General features: G+C 31.8%; 1 long non-coding RNA gene across 2 annotated transcripts; it reads left to right on the top strand.

Moving 5' to 3' along the window:
* Positions 1–8836: 8836 nt before the first annotated feature.
* On the top strand, positions 8837–16185 carry LOC145801861 (uncharacterized). 2 transcript variants are annotated; one of them, XR_014343587.1, is made up of 5 exons: positions 8837–9016; positions 14375–14482; positions 14564–14824; positions 14899–14948; positions 15715–16185. It is a non-coding gene; the product is annotated as an uncharacterized LOC145801861 (long non-coding RNA). The 2 variants fall into 2 exon arrangements; XR_014343588.1 differs by lacking the exon at positions 8837–9016 and adding an exon at positions 11575–13480.
* The last annotated feature ends 399 nt before the right edge of the window (positions 16186–16584 follow it).

The raw sequence follows: 16584 nt of genomic DNA, 5'->3' as shown, positions 1-16584 counted from the left end.
CGTTCACAACACCTTTCCGAAAAATTTTCTTTCATCTAATGTAGTGATATGAACGTTCACAACATGTGAATCTTCTTATTTTTAATTGACAATACATTAAAAATAACGTTAATTATATTTTTAATTGACAATACATTCTTATTCACAACATGTAATTGACAACATAATGGTAAAAATTCATTTCAAATTAATGTGAATATAATTATGTGAATATTCATTTCAATTACCTGATGTGAATATTCATATCATGTAATTGACAACATAATGACAAAAAAATCATTTCAAATTAATATGAATATAATGACAGTCAACATCTTGATGCACAAGAACTATCAAAACATATGACAATCAACATTAAATATCAATATTAATAGGGGGCAAGAGAGATTGAGGGTGTTTTGATCTTCTTATCTCAAATAGGATCTAATGAAATAATCAAAAAGAGGATTTATCAAAAAAGTTCTCCACAAATTATGATTTCATCTTCATGAGTAATTTTTGAAAAACATAGTGTATTAAGCGTAAATTATAATTCCAAATAGTTTAATAAAGAGTATTAAAAAAATTAAGCATATTGATTTTTGGAGTGTAAATAGAATCATCCATGTGAGACCTTTCAGGCCCATTAATGAAAAGGGTTTTGGAAGCCCAAATACCAACCCATACAATATTGATAGGAGTGTAAAAATGGCCCCCGGTCCGTGGGTGGTCCGGAACCTGCTCACAGCCCAGGGTGGGCCTGACCCGTTTAGGCCCATTTGGGCTTGAGCCCGAGTCCCTGGGTCTGGGTCATTATTTTGAAGCCTAGTCCAGCCCATCAGCCGACTTAAGGCCCATTTAAGGCTTGGCTCGAGGCTTGGCCCGCCCGAGACCCAGTGTCTTTTTTAATAAAAAATAATAAAATTTTTGTAGAAAAAATTTAAAAAAACAAAAACAAAATGGTCAGACCCGCCCAAGCCCGAAGCTAGGCCCAGGCCCATCGGGCCGGTCTAAGGCCTGGCCCGCCCAAGGTCCAAATACCCCTATGTCTGGGTCTAATTTTTTTGCCCGTGATCCGGCCCAAATTTTGAGAGAACCCGTGAGGGTCGACATGGAGCGGGTCAAATTTACACTCCTAAATACTAATGGGCCTGGACCCACCTAACTATCTATGAAGAAAAATTAAAAATAAAATTCCGCTGCCAGGATTCGACTGTGGACATATATTTGATAAATTCCAGAGCATTTTTGTACTACAGCGGAGTTAATTGCAAAAGAACTGAAAAATAATAATTATTATATATAATTCATGTCAACTAATATTATTTTAAATTTCTATACTCCGTTGTGCTTAATTGGGTTATGATAATCATATAAAGTAAGAATAGAATTTCCTCTAAAACAATTTTAAATCGGAGTTCAGAACCAACTTCCATTTTGTTGGAGAAAGAAATGAAAATTTTCATCAAAAAAAAGTGAAACCATATTTTTTTATGTTCAATTTATTCCAAAACTTTTTCAAAAAAAAAAAAAATTTATTCCAAAACTATAAGACAATATGTCCTTTTTATTTGGGACACTTTTTCATAAATCTCTTTTCACCTATTTATGTTTCATTTAATCTATATTTTTTTTTATATTCCAATAAGTCTTATGAGTAACATAGTTATCAAAATACTCCTACTAATATTTACATTTACAATGTAAATGTTCCGTGATGTAAATGTTCATACCGTTAATGTGAATGTTCACATCGTCAATGCGAATGTTGACACTGTCAATGTGAATGTTAACACGTCAATGTGAATGTTTACACTGTGAATATGAACATTCACATTGTAAAATATAAATATTCACATCACTAAATTGCTAACCGTTAAAAAAATATTTATAAGGATATGAGAATTAGGATTGAGTAGATCAAACGTTTAAATAATAGGACTTATTGAAATACAAGAATATCTTATGGACTAGTTGGGACACAAACACTTTTAAATATTTGATTAGAAAATCCTTGGAATGAATGACTTGAGAAGTTGTTTTACCCCTGATTAAAAACCCTCAAAATGTTTAAAATTGTATAAATTACATCACTAGTCACTCTAGTTTAAGTAAAATTTTATCTTGATCATCGTAGTTTTAATTCGAAGAATTTGGTCTTCATATTTTCAATTTTATTGCAATATGGTTACTTTGTCACTTATCTTTAGAATTTGGAATGAAAATACCATGATTTTACCGGTAGCCCCTATAGTTTGTCTTGAATTATACTTTAATCCCTCCAATTTTGTACATAATTTTTTTGTTTAAAATGTTAACAATACATGACAAATGGATTATATTGCAACAAAATTCAAAGCGTAGGAATCAAATTGTTTGAATTGAAACTATGTGGATTAAAATGACACTTCACTTAAACTATAAGAACTAATAATGTAATTTTCCCTTGAAATTTTTTAAAGTAATGAAACTTTTGGACCACCAAACAATTGCTATTCTAGCAAGTGTAATTGTGATATCAATTCATTACTGGTTCATGATATTACTAATTAATAATAACACTATTTATTGGGTATTTATTCAGTAATCCGAGAATATAGACATGTGGTATTCCATAGCATTTTGATTAGTGGATAAGGTGAATAGGTGGGGCATTATGTTGAATGATTGATGAACATGAGGCAGGGCCGACCCCGAGTTCGTTGGGGCCTAAGGCGAATTTCGGAAATGGGGGCCCTTTTATAATGAAAAAAAATTATGAATAAAACGATAAGTTACAATTTTTTTTTGTTTGTAACCATAAAAAAATTTACTTACACATATAATCATTAAAATTATAAATAAAACAATTTAATAAAATAAAATTAGAACAAAAAAATTAGGAAAAAATTATTCAATTAAAATTGATAAAGACCTAGGTAAAAAAATTTGAGCAAAATTATTTATTCCACTAAAATCTAATAGATAAAGAAGGTAAAAATAAAAAAAAAAAAAATAGGGCCCATATATTGTATGTATTATTTTTCTTGAGCCCAAACACTTTTTTTTTAATATATATTTTCATTTTAATAAATATGGACCAAACTACACTTATAAATAAATATGGAGTAAATCATACATGGACCCAAAAAAATATTTTGGGACCCTTTAAATTGATCCTAAAACCAAAAAAAAAAAAAAAACATTGAGCCTATAATATTTTACCAAATTTAAGGGCCCTATTTTTGGGCCAAATTTAGGGGCCCTATGTTATATATATTTATATGTTTTACCAAATTTAGGGGCCCTATTGTTTTTTATTTATTTATTTATATATTTTTATTTTAATAAATATGGGCCAAACATATTTATAAATAAATATGGGCTAAATTATACATGAGCCCAATAAAACATTTGGGGCCCTTTAAATTGATCTTAAAACCAAAAAAAAAAAAAAAAAGGTTGAACCTATAACAATTTTTTAAATTTGGGGGCCCTATTTTTGGGTCAAAATATGGGGCTTAAGGCACAAGCCTTACCTGCCTTAAGGCAGGGCCGGCCCTGACATGAGGGGACGTATTAAATAATAATTGGTTAGAGAGTATGAACACGTGGTACTCCCAGATTATTAAATAATTTCCCCTATTTATTGGATAGTGAAGCACGCTATTTTAAATGTAATTATTTGTTTCAAAATTGTCACGTATTCATCATGCTTACATGATAATTTATTAGGGTTTAGTGGTGGCAAGTCCACTTTTATAGATATATATGTCATTAAATTTAGTAATTGATTTGTTTTGCTTTTTGAGGACATGGTTAACGAAATAGGTTGGGTTTCGTTTAGATTTACATATCAACAGGAGATAATTTGAGAGGGCTATGAAGCCCATCACAGGTCATATTTTGTTGATTTGAATTCTTCATTTTATATAGCTCTTAATGTATATTATTTATAAAAAAAAATTAGATTGATCTAAAAATTATAATTTCATTTTACTGTATTTGTCTTTAAAAAAATAGATAGTCTATTTGTGAAATATATTTTTCGAAGACAAATACAATAAAATGAAAATATTATAATTATCAAATCGAACTATTTTTTCAAGAATGATATATATTAAGGACATTATAAAATGAATGGTTGAGATCATTGAAATGGAACCATAGTAGATCTCACAGGCCCCTCAAGTTCTCTCAACTTTGAGATGTGAGTTTGAGAGAAACCCAACTCTAATAAAATATATTAGTGATAAGTACAAATCATTATTTTAGATTTTAGATTTTTTATTTTTACCCTTATACTTTTTCTATCTTTATTTTTTCTTTTTATTCTCACACGATATAATCAATCGTCGCTCACCATTGTCGACTCACTTGAAAATTCTCCGTTACCATCACAAAAAACGTCGCTGGCAGGAAAGTCTATAGTACATTTTGTTTAAAAAATGTATGGTACATAGAAAATCAATGGTTCAGATTGAGCCACATCATTAAAAGTGACCTGGTAAGCAGGTCACTTTTTATAGTTATGAGCCAAAATCATATTTGTTCATAACTAGAATCAAATTAATCATAACTTAGTTATGAGCTCTCATTACATATCTCATAACCACATCTCATAACCAGCACCATTTTGTTGATAACCAATATCATATATTTCATAACTACAATCATATATCTCATAACTACATCTCATAACCAATATCCTTTAGCTCATAATCACACCACTTTGATCATAACCAATATCACATATCTCATAACATTAATCACATATCTCATAACTACTACCCATATAATTCATAACCACATCTTATAACCAATCCCCCCTTTGACTTATAACCAACATTACATATCTCATAATCAACACCCTTTTGCTCATAACCACATCACTTTGATCATAACCAATATCACATATCTTATAACTAATAATCACACATCTCATAACCAAACACTCTTTTGACTCATAACTACACCACTTTGCTCAAAACCAAAATCACATATCTCATAAACAACAATCATATATCTCATAACCATTACCCACATATCTCATAACCAACACTCTTTGGCTCATAACTAACATCACATATATCATAACCACTAATCACATATCTCATAACACCCTTTGGCTCATAGTCACACCACTTTGATCATAATTAACATCACATATCTCATAACCACATCTCATAACCAGCACCATTTTGTTGATAACCAATATCATATATTTCATAACTACAATCACATATCTCATAACTGCATCTCATAACCAATATCCTTTAGCTCATAATCACACCACTTTGATCATAACCAATATCAAATATCTCATAACGTTAATCACATATCTCATAACTACTACCCATATAACTCATAACCACATCTTATAACCAATCCCCCCTTTGACTCATAACCAACATTGCATATCTCATAATCAACACCCTTTTGCTCATAACCACATCACTTTGATCATAACCAATATCACATATCTTACAACTAATAATCACATATCTCATAACCAAACACTCTTTTGACTCGTAACTACACCACTTTGCTTATAACCAAAATCACATATCTCATAAACAACAATAATATATCTCATAACCATTACCCACTTGGCGTCGCAAAAAAATAGAGTATTTGCGATGATAGAAATTGCTGTCACAAAAAAAAAGAGTATTTGCGATGGTACTAGCTGCAGTTGAAAAAAAAAAAGAAATTTTTTTTTGCGATCGTAATACGTACCGTTGCAAAAAAAAAAGTTTAAAATATATATATATATATATTGTGGCTTTGAGACGGCTTTATATATATATAGTCATAAAATGGTTTAAATAAATGCAACGGTATTTTTCTGTTACCAAAAAAAAAATAAAATAAAATAAAAACGACGTCGTCTTACTCTTTTGAACATTTCTCCTTTCACCCATTTTTTCATCTTTCTATCTCTCACTCATCACTCTTCTTTGTTTGTCTGTCTCTTTCTTTCTCTCTATGTCTCTGTCTCTCTTCTCTTTCTCTCTCTCACTCATCATTCATCACTCTTCTCTGTCTGTCTGTCTCTCTTCTCTTTCTCTCTCCCACTCATCATTCATCACTCTTTTCTGTCTGTCTGTCTGTCTGTCTCTCTTTCTCTCTGTGTCTCTCGTCCATCTTTCTTCTCTTTATCTCTCTCATCTCTCTTCTCTTTCTGTCTCTCTTCTCTTTATCTCTCTCGCTCATCTCTCTCTGTCTCTCTCTATCTCTCGTTTATCTCTTTTTGCTCTTTTTTTTCTCTCTCTCTCTCTCTCTTTGTCTATATCTTTTCATCTATTTTTTTTATCTTCCTTCCTTTCTCTCTTCTCTTTCTCTCTCTCACTCATCACTCTTCTCTGTCTATCTGTCTGTCTCTCTGTGTGTCTCTTACTCATCTATCTCTTCTCTCATCTCTTTTCTCTCTCTGTCTCTTTCGCTCATCTCTCTTCTCTTTATCTCTCTCGCTCATCTCTCTTCTCTCTTTCTTTCTTTCTGTCTCTCTCGTTCATCTCTCTTCTCTTTATGTCTCTCTCGCTCATCTCTCTTCTCTCTATCTCTCTCTATCTCTCTTGTTCATCTCTCTTCTCTCTATGTCTCTTTTTTGTCTCTCACTGTCTATCTTTTTTTCTTTCTCTCTCTCTATCTTTCTCTCTCACTGTGTTTGCGTTGTTCAGTCTCTCACTCCCGTTTTCTCTGTTTGCGTTGTTCTCTCTCTCTCTCTCCCACTGTGTTTGCGTTCTTTTTTTTTTTTCTCTCTCTCTCTCTCTCTCACTCACCACTTTATCTCTCTCTCTCTCTCCTCTATCTGTCTTTCTCTCATTTATCTCTCTCACCACCCATCTCCTCTACCACCTTCACCACTACTACAAACGCTATTCCACCACCACCACTACTTCCACTGTCGCCACTTCACCTCTATGACTACCATTACTACTGCCATCGCCACTTCACCTCTACGACTACCATTACTACTGCCATCGCCACCACTTCATTACCACCACTACCACTACTGCCACTACTACTACCATTACCTCTTCTTCACCCATGTCACTCCATTTACACTACCACTACCACAACTTCACTACTAATCTCTTTCACCATCACCATCACCATCACCATCACCATCATTTCTTATCCATCATCTTCACCACTATTGCCGCTCCCTTTCCTCTATCACAAAAAATTAGTTCATGATTTTTAGTAACAAAAAAAAAAAAAAATAGGCCGCAGAAAAATATTTTTCATTGACTACAAAAAATTAATTTTTATTTTAGTGAAAAATATTTTTCATTAAAATATTACCCCTACTTCTACCAAATAAATAATAATAGTATTTTTTTAAAAAAATTCATTAACTACAAAAAAATATATTTTTTAACAAAAAATAATTTTTTTTGATGATGACAACCCCCGCCGCAAAAAAAAAAAAAAAAAAAAATTAAACGATGTTATTTTATTATTTAAATTTCATTTGTGACTAAAAAATATATATATATTTTTATTTTTTATTCCCGCCCCATTTTTTTTTTCCATTCCCGCTCCTCCTTTTTTTTTTTCCATCCCCCCCACCCCCCCCAAAAAAACAAAAAAATCCCCAATCTCAAACCCAAAAATCTCTAATCTCTTCTTACCCCTCTCTCTCTCTCTCTCTCTCTCTCTCGATCGATCGGAGCAGCGTCGAAGCAGCAGCAGCGTCGGCCTTCTCAACTTTACACCTACATTTTTAATTCCTAATAGGCAGTTACAACATGCCCATGCAACTTCTGTGAGGGGATTCTTGAATCCAGTGAGTATTCTAACAGTTGTAGTATTCAAAAATTCATTACTCATATGCTTAGTTACACTGTTTTCACTATAACAAAAGTAACCTATGGTGATGAAAAACAGTGAAGAAAATAAATTTCGTTACTAAATAAGAACAATTTGTGACGAATTATAAAATTTTGTTACATATAATAAAAAAATAAAAATAATAGGTGACGAAATTTATTTGCGTCAATAAATACTTCTTTTTAGGTGAGAAAAAATTAAGTTTCGTCATTGAAGGCTTTTCCGCCAAATTTTTTTGGTGGCGCCAAAATTTTGAGACTTTTGGTGAGAAAAAAATTTGTCACTAATTATAAAATTATTAGTGAGGAATATATTTTCGTCACCAATAATTTTACATTTTGTTTTTAAAAAAAACTTGATTTTAAATATTTTAAGATTATTTGGTGAGAAATATATTTTCGTTACTAATAATTTTTAGAATAATGCTTGGGACCCCCTTTTGGGGGTCACCCCCTCACCCCCCCTTGCCACGTGGCGCGTGGTGATTGGAGGAGCAGGAAAAAAAAGAAAAAGAAAAAGAAAATGTAGCCAATGAGAGAGAGAGGGGGTCAAAGGGGGTGGGGGGAAAAGGAGGGATGAATCATTGTTGTAATTTTTAATATTTTGAGACCTTTTACTGAGGAACTTATTTTGTCACTAATTTTGGATGGAAAATTTTGACAAATTGGGCAGTAATGAAAAAAAAAATACTCTACTAACTAACTTTTTTTTTTTTTTTTTTTGTGTGTGTGTGTTTATCAATTTCCTCTCATATCTCTCTCTCTCACTACAACAAATTATAATTTTTACGATTAAAAAAATTCATAAAACACACATTTATTTTTTTAGCAGGAATACTTTCACATTACCCGTCCAATTTATGAATTATGATTTATTTTTATTTTTTTTCATATTTTTCCATGTATTTACATAAACCTAAAATTAAAGCACTAAAAAAATTCTGATTTACCCGTCCAATTTATGAATTATGAATTATTTTTATTTTTTTTGATATTTTTCCATGTCTTTACATAAATCCAAAATTAAAGCACTAAAAAAATTCTGATTTGGGTTAGCGCCTAAATTGTTTTCAACTCCTTGGTTAGAACTTTTGTGCCCTAATAATCTATCCATACAGAGAACAACATGAGCTCATCCTCCACCGTGAGGACGGTTCATCCTCCACACCGTGAGTTCATCCTGCATCGACATCAAGCTACAGCACCACCGTGAGTTCTAGGTCAGTTTGTTGTCTCTGTTTCTCTTTCTCTACCCCTCTCTCTCTCTTCTGGTCTCTGGGTTTCTCATTCTCTACCCTCACTCTGTTTTCGGACGTGTTTCTGTAAATGGAATTCATTGTTAAGATGAGATTAAAGTCATTCCATTCGTTAGTTCTAACATCTCCAAAACTTCTCTACTTTAAAGGGTTCCATGAACAACTTGAATGATTTTAATTTGGGAAAAAAAATATAGAAAACAGAATGATTAACATGTTATGTATTTTGATTATGATATTCATATTCTACCCAATATAATCATTGAAGTGAATGAATTGTTGGTGATTCTACACACACATAGAGTAAAGTCTCATGTTTCTGATTTTGGGTCTGCTAGGTGTTTGATAAAATGCCACAATGGCTAGTTTTTTCTTTATTGTTTTGTTCGCGTTTTTTTTTTAAAGGAGCAGCAGGATTGGATAATTATAAAATCATATTAATCTGCCCCCCCCCTTTCTCCAATCACAAAGTTATTGTAAGGATAATGACTAATAAATGACAATGATGCCCTTGTTTTGCATTTCACATCCTTGGTTCTTGTAATGAATGATAAATGATAATGATGTCCCTGCTAGACATGGTCTAAATTCATGCCAGAATTGCTCATTTGCTAAGTAATAGAAATTCCCTTTCTTTTGTTAGATGTCCTGTATTTTAATGCATTATCTTGTGTTGATTCCATATATATATATATATATATACACTTGAAATTTGGCTTGTGTGAAATCTGATGTGTTGGTAATTGAATTTTGTAACCATGTAACTGATATGAGACTAATTTTTTATTTGCTTATTGAAATCTGTTTATTTTTCCAACAATTACTCTTGTGGTGGCTTGATTTTCCTATGAGAAACAAAATTAAAGTGGTTTGGATGTATTACCTTTAGCAATTTTCTGGGAATTGTATAAACTGAGAAATGAATGGATATTTTGATGTTACTGTATAAACCCATTCAACATACCCTATTTGCTTATTGGACTTTTGTTCTGCAACCCAACTTTGAAGAATCATGATTTGAGGCACCATACTAGGAACATAGATTACTATTAATTCAAATAATTTGTTAAACAAAAGAAGTGTTTGTGCTATAATCAGTTGAGAGATTACTAAAATAGGTCCATGAGATATATACCTTTTAGTTTAGGGCTACTTTTCCTTTCTTTTCTTTCTTCCCCCCTCACCTTGCATTTTGAGTTGTCTGTGACTCTTTTCTGTTGGATTGATTGTTTAAATTCTGCCTTCTCAACCTTGATTTGACTAAGAACCAAACCCATTTAAGATAGTTCATCTAAATGGTTAGGCCTCCATAATCCAGGCCATAAATTTGTTGGACCTTCGGTGTAGTGTTCATAATCTCGATCTTCTTTAAATTTTTAGCATGTTCTCTTTTGGGATTGGTTAGAATTATCTATTTGTTTTGGTTTTTGAGGGAATTGTAGAGAACTATACAAGAATTGAAGTAATAAATATGTTGGGCAATTTGTGAGCTCACCTATGTCATTAATCTAGCACTGCCATGTGTGATTATCTTCTTTTTGAGATGTAAAAAATGTTCAATACATATTTTCTTTCCATTGAATGGCAAGTAATGTAGGGTACCTTTTTCAATAGTAATATCAGTTTAGGTTAATTTCTAACAAAATTTCAGATAAACAAAAGTCTTTTCTAGGATGGTGAATTCTATAGGACAGCTTTTGTCAGGCATTTGATAGGAACAGGCAAAGATAGAAAAGGGGGATTGATGACTCTGATTTGGTCTTTAAAATGGAATCCAATGCTTTTCATGAAAAGGCAACCTCATTTTAGGGTCTAGATCCCTTATGTCTCTTACAAGAATGAGAGACTATCAGTTAAATAAGAAATAGATAAAGTAATTGCAAATTTCAAAATTTAATTTTCATTTGCACCGAATACATATCTATACTCTATTAGTATGTAATTATTTTTTCGATTTTCATTTATCTGATATTTGTCCTACAAGAACTGTTATATGCCATTGATGTGTGCAGGCAAAATATAATGCCATGTTAGGTTGATTGGTATAGGGTATGTTGAATGATTGTGCACATCTAGAATTGGGAAAACATGTTGGGCCCGGTCTTTGGGACCTATATAACTCACTCCCTAACTCTCTTCCACCGGTCTTTGGAAAGTATGCATTTTCGACTATGTTAAGATATCAATGCTAACAATCAATATGGGTGGTTGGCCATTTTGGTGTAGCACCATGAAGCTTCTTAGGAGGTCTTGGAAAATGGTTTTGAGATCATTGTCATATCTCAATATATGACTGGACTCTTTTTTCTCTTTTCTTTTCTGTTTTTTTCCTTCTTCTTTTTTTGGTTGATGTATTACCTTTAGCAATCTCATTCTTTTTGGTTTTCTCCTTAATTTTCTCTTCAATGCAATGTTCCAATCACAAGCATCCTTTTAGGATGTGACACAAAAAAGTGAAACTCACCATTTAAAAATAACATTTTGATTTAGTTTTCTTTTCCTTCTAAATCTTCAAATTTCAGAATTTATCACCAACTTGGTTTGGGAAATGAAATCAAAGCTAGAAAATCAGAGAAGTTGGGGGACTTGGTGGCTTACATCCACCATTTGGGGACATTGATTGTCAGCATCTATACAAAAGTCCTAGTCTAGTTTTCATATCTCTTTTCTTCTCCAACCAGAGCATTTTTTATGCAAAGTTGATCTTACAACCCATGCATTTTTTTAGATTATTGAACATGCAAGTTGAATTGGTCTGATAGGCACTCCAATTTACTTAATTGTTGATTTGTGATGGGGTTTAATGTGTTATCTGTGTGTTGGTGTGTAGGTTGATTATGTAATCATCATTGGCTCCTATTTCTTATTATCTACCAGTAATATAGTTCGAATTTGCATTTTTTTTTCTTTTTTCATTTCAGTTTTTTAATTTTCATGACTCCGAGTGCTGAGAAGTGCAAATAGGATTACTGGATTATGTGGAACATCTGTATCTGGGTATCTACCGTAAGAGTCTCACGTCAGTTTTGTCTTAAGGGTGCAATTCTGGGTTCTGTGGTTTTGTTTTGTTTTTATTTGATTTTCTCTGTCTAGGTTGGTTTTGTATTTCAGAGCTCATGCTTTTGCAAATGGATTTCCCTTGTGAAGTTTTGTCATTCTTTTAACAATTTTTTCTTCATGAATTGTTTGTGTTAGTGAAATAGATTTTCTTCTAAACTAAGAAATGAAAAATAGATAAAAGACCTAAAAATTAGGATACGGGTACAACCAACATACATTTGTAAAATATATATATAATTTTTAGTATTGTATTATATATAAACTCAAACCATTTTTGAGCCAATGGCCAACCACTTTATGCTTTTTTAGTAGGTTCTACACAAATTTCATTTCAATATCAAATCTACATTGTTTTTATTGTCCTTGTACATTTTGTTTTTATTCTTTATATGTCATATGCAATAGTGTTGTACACAAGTTTACTTGCTTGTTTAACTCCAATTTTAGTGTGAAACAAATAATAAATAAATAAAAATATAAAATTTCTGAAACCTCAATAGCATCAGAAATTTTAAGAATTGCTGATAATTCCCCACCTACAACTTTGAGTGTAAAGTCCATGTTTTTCTGTGGTAGAATCATAGGGGGAATTGTAGTATCAAAAATCAAGTGCATAGTAATTTTTCAAAATTTTATATAATTCTTTTTATGATGACATGATAAACATATGAATATTTGCACAAATTTGCGTGATTTATCATGAAGATGACTTCCAAAATGTTGGAAACTAGACTAACATTCCAATAAACCTAGATGAAAATATATACGAAAAAATATTAAAGTGACATCTTATGGTAAAATTCCAATAACCGAACATTCTTTACTTTATATCATGTTATCCAATTTTTTAGTCACCTATTATTCTTCAAAGAGAGTGAAAGAGAACACATTGATTATCTATAAAATAAGTATTAGAAGTACTATACACACAAAAAATAAATAAATAATATAAATAAATAAATAATATGTGAAAATAAAATAAATTTGAGAGTAGTTTTTAATAGTTTTGCTACTAGGAAAAGTTTTATTGATATGAGAAATAAGTTGAAGATCACCTGTATAGGTAATCCAATGCCGACTCTAGTTTTAACATCAAGTATGATACTTTTCCTATATGGTGAACTGCCAGTCTCCTTGCTGTACTGGTTTACTGTATGGTGAACTGTTCTGGGTTCTGATTTCACGTAGGCTCTGTTGTTTTGAACTGCCATTCTGGTGTTGCTGCTATTTGAGGTGTTTTGTTTGCCTCAGTTTTGGTGTGGCCTCAACTGTTGGCCTTGTTTGGTTCTGCTAATCCGGCTTCTGCTTATTCTGGTTTCCTTATCTATACCTCCTCCATCCCTTCGTCTCTAGCGGTTGCATTAGCAGGTGTGTTTTTTAATTTATTTGCTTTTAATTAATAGCAGGGCACTGGCGGGTGTGCTATTTTATTTATTTGTGCTGTCTTTTTTTTATAAATTTGTTTATTTTAATTGATAGCAGGGCACTGGCGGGTGTGCTATTTTATTTATTTGTGCTGTCTTTTTTTATTTATTTGTTTCTTTTAATTGATAGCAGGGCACTGGCGGGTGTGCTATTTTATTTATTTGTGCTGTCTTTTTTTATTTATTTGTTTCTTTTAATTGATAGCAGGGCACTGGCTGGTGTGCTACGTTATTTATTTGTGCTGTCTTTTTTTATTTGTTTGTTTATTTTAATTGATAGCAGGGCACTGGCGGGTGTGCTATTTTATTTATTTGTGCTGTCTTTTTTATTTATTTGTTTATTTTAATTGATAGCAGGGCATTGGTGGATGTGCTATTGAATTTATTTGTGCTGTCTTTTTTATTTATTTGTTTATTTTAATTGATAGCAGGGCACTGGCAGGTGTGCTTTTATTTTGTTTGTTTATTTTAATTGATAGTAGGATATTTGCGGGTGTACTGTCTTTTTTTTAGAGGGAGATGATGTCACAAGAGAAAGATTGAATTCATTTTTGGTTGAACTCAAATTTGTTGAATGACATGTAAATGTCTGGAAATTCTGAACTGATACTTTTGCTTCCCACCCACGACAAAAATAAACATAATTTTGAGGGACTAGAGAAATGTACATGTTTGAAAAGAAAGAACTCTAGGGCAAATACATCACAAGAGAGTCTGGTTCAAGTAAATTCATTAATTTTGCCAATAGTTGATGGCTTACATTTGTGATTTAGGATTTTTTTTGTGAGGTTAATCAATCCATATTTATTGATTATAATTTCAGTTGGTGCATATGCAGGTGGGCTTTCACCTTCATGCCTGCACGTTTGCAGCAGCATGAAGTCAAGAGAGGGAGATGTTAATAAGAGAACTTGGTTAGTTAGCAAATCTCCATGCTTGAATTGGGGTATGTTTAGTGTGTTTAGAAGATGATGGGGATGCCATCACTATGTTTAATAATCTTTCCCCCCCTGAATGTTTCTTCTAGAGCACATCATGTATCCCAAAGTTCACATTGCACTAAGAATGTCAGGTCATCTTCGACTGGGCGTTGTTCGGATATATTCAAAGAAAGTCAACTATCTGTACCAAGACTACAATTTTTTTATGATAACCATGAGAAAAGCATTTGCTTCTGTAGAAGTTAATCTGCCAGAAGATGCAACTCATACACCTTTTGACTCTGTTACTTTGCCAAAACGTTCAAACTTGATGCCTTGAATTTGGATGATGACTTCTCTTATGACGGGTAATTTTCTGGCTATGTATTGCACTTTCGCCTTTCTTTGAATCTATAGATAACACTCGATTTTTAATTCTCAGGGCTCGAGATAATCATCTCCGGAGTGAGGTGGAGATAACACTTACATGTGGTAGTATTTCACGTGCTTCCTTGAATTCATATTTTGTAAATTATTGCACTCTAGTTTATGATTTTTTTAGTTCAATAACACTTACTGGTGGTAGCATTACATGTGCTTCTATGTATTCATATTTTGATTTGATAGTTCAAATGGTAACTGATTGAACTGGAATTATCATATTGTAGATCAAATTTTGATTTGAAGAGACTTGTACATTACCGTTACTTTCTATTGCACTTGAATTATTTGGTTAGTAGTTAATAACCTCTACACTTCGTGATAAAAAGGTGTTGAATCCTTGGTAGGCGAAACAAAAAGAGGACAGTCAGTTAAATTTTCATTGTGATGAAATAAAAGTTACCAACTATTGTTGATTGCTATCTCTGTTAAAAGGTTTCCATTGATTGTTCGTCAATGATAACCTTGGTTTCCTTCTATTTGCTCAAAAATGCTCTTCATTTACTGGTTTATTAATCTGATATTTGAAATGGTTTTTATACAATCTCTAATGAATGAATTTTTTTAGTTGGGTAGCATGTAAGATTTGATTTAAATGTTGTGATTAAAAGGTATTCAGCACTGTTTGTAAGTTAAATTATAACTTTGGTTTGGTTTCCTTGTATTTGCTCATAAATACTATTCATTTACTGGTTTATTAATCTGATATTTGAAATGGTTTTGTACAATCTCTAATGAAAGAATTATTTTTGTTGGTTGGCATGTAAATATTTGATTTAAATGTAGTGATTAACACTGGTTGAAATTTATGGTTCAGGGAGCAATAATGGGATCGCTGATAACTACTGTTGTCATTGCTCTCAAGGATTTGTATGCTGAATTTGTTTTGGATGAACTGAAGAAGAGTGAGACGTAGAGCGCTGCTGGGCATGCTTTTAGTGCTTGTTTCCTGAGAAATGTTCATCACTGCCTCAAAAACGCGTGTACATTATTGGTTGAGCTAATTAGAACCCAAAAAAGAAATATCAGAATTGTTTGTTTTAGAGTGGATGTGTTTTTACCAATCTGTTGACAGTGCATTTATCAAGTTTTGTTGGCTGCATTTTCTCTTTAGGACAGTCTTTTTGTTTTTGTTTTTGTTTTTTTTCTTCTATTTATGGTGTGAGCATGGTGTAAAAAGTAATCGATCAATCATGTACTCCCTTGGTTGTTGGTTGTGTGCTCTTAAAAGAATTTTGTACAATTTCGATATATTTAATATATTTGTTGATGTAGAAAGCTTATTTGATCCCCCTTTTTTTTTTTTTTTGGTAATTTGGATAAAAAAAGGTTGGTATGTTTTTTGGGTTTACTTTTCTAAAATTATATCGAAATGTTTACTTTTTTTAAAATTATATAAAAAAAATATTTACTTTTTAAATCTATCTTGACTATACAATTTTAAAAAAAAAATACTAAAAGCAAAAATAAGTCCATTTTTTAAACTCTCTTTTGACAACAATTGACTTGTGAATCTTTTAAAAATGTTAAATAACTAAAGATAAGGATAAGTCTAACTGAAAAAGCAACTACTATTTTTTAATCTCAACCAACATGATCCTACAAAAAAATCTATTAAAAATGAAATGAAAAAGAAAGCAAGAGGTAAAACCAACTTTTTAACCAACGATGTTCCAAAAGGTGAAAC

This window comes from Camellia sinensis, chromosome 11 (genome assembly GCF_055761805.1).
Source record: "Camellia sinensis isolate YWXY chromosome 11, ASM5576180v1, whole genome shotgun sequence".
In the NCBI taxonomy this organism is placed as follows: Eukaryota; Viridiplantae; Streptophyta; class Magnoliopsida; order Ericales; family Theaceae; genus Camellia; species Camellia sinensis.
This window is presented reverse-complemented; position numbering and strand designations above follow the sequence as displayed.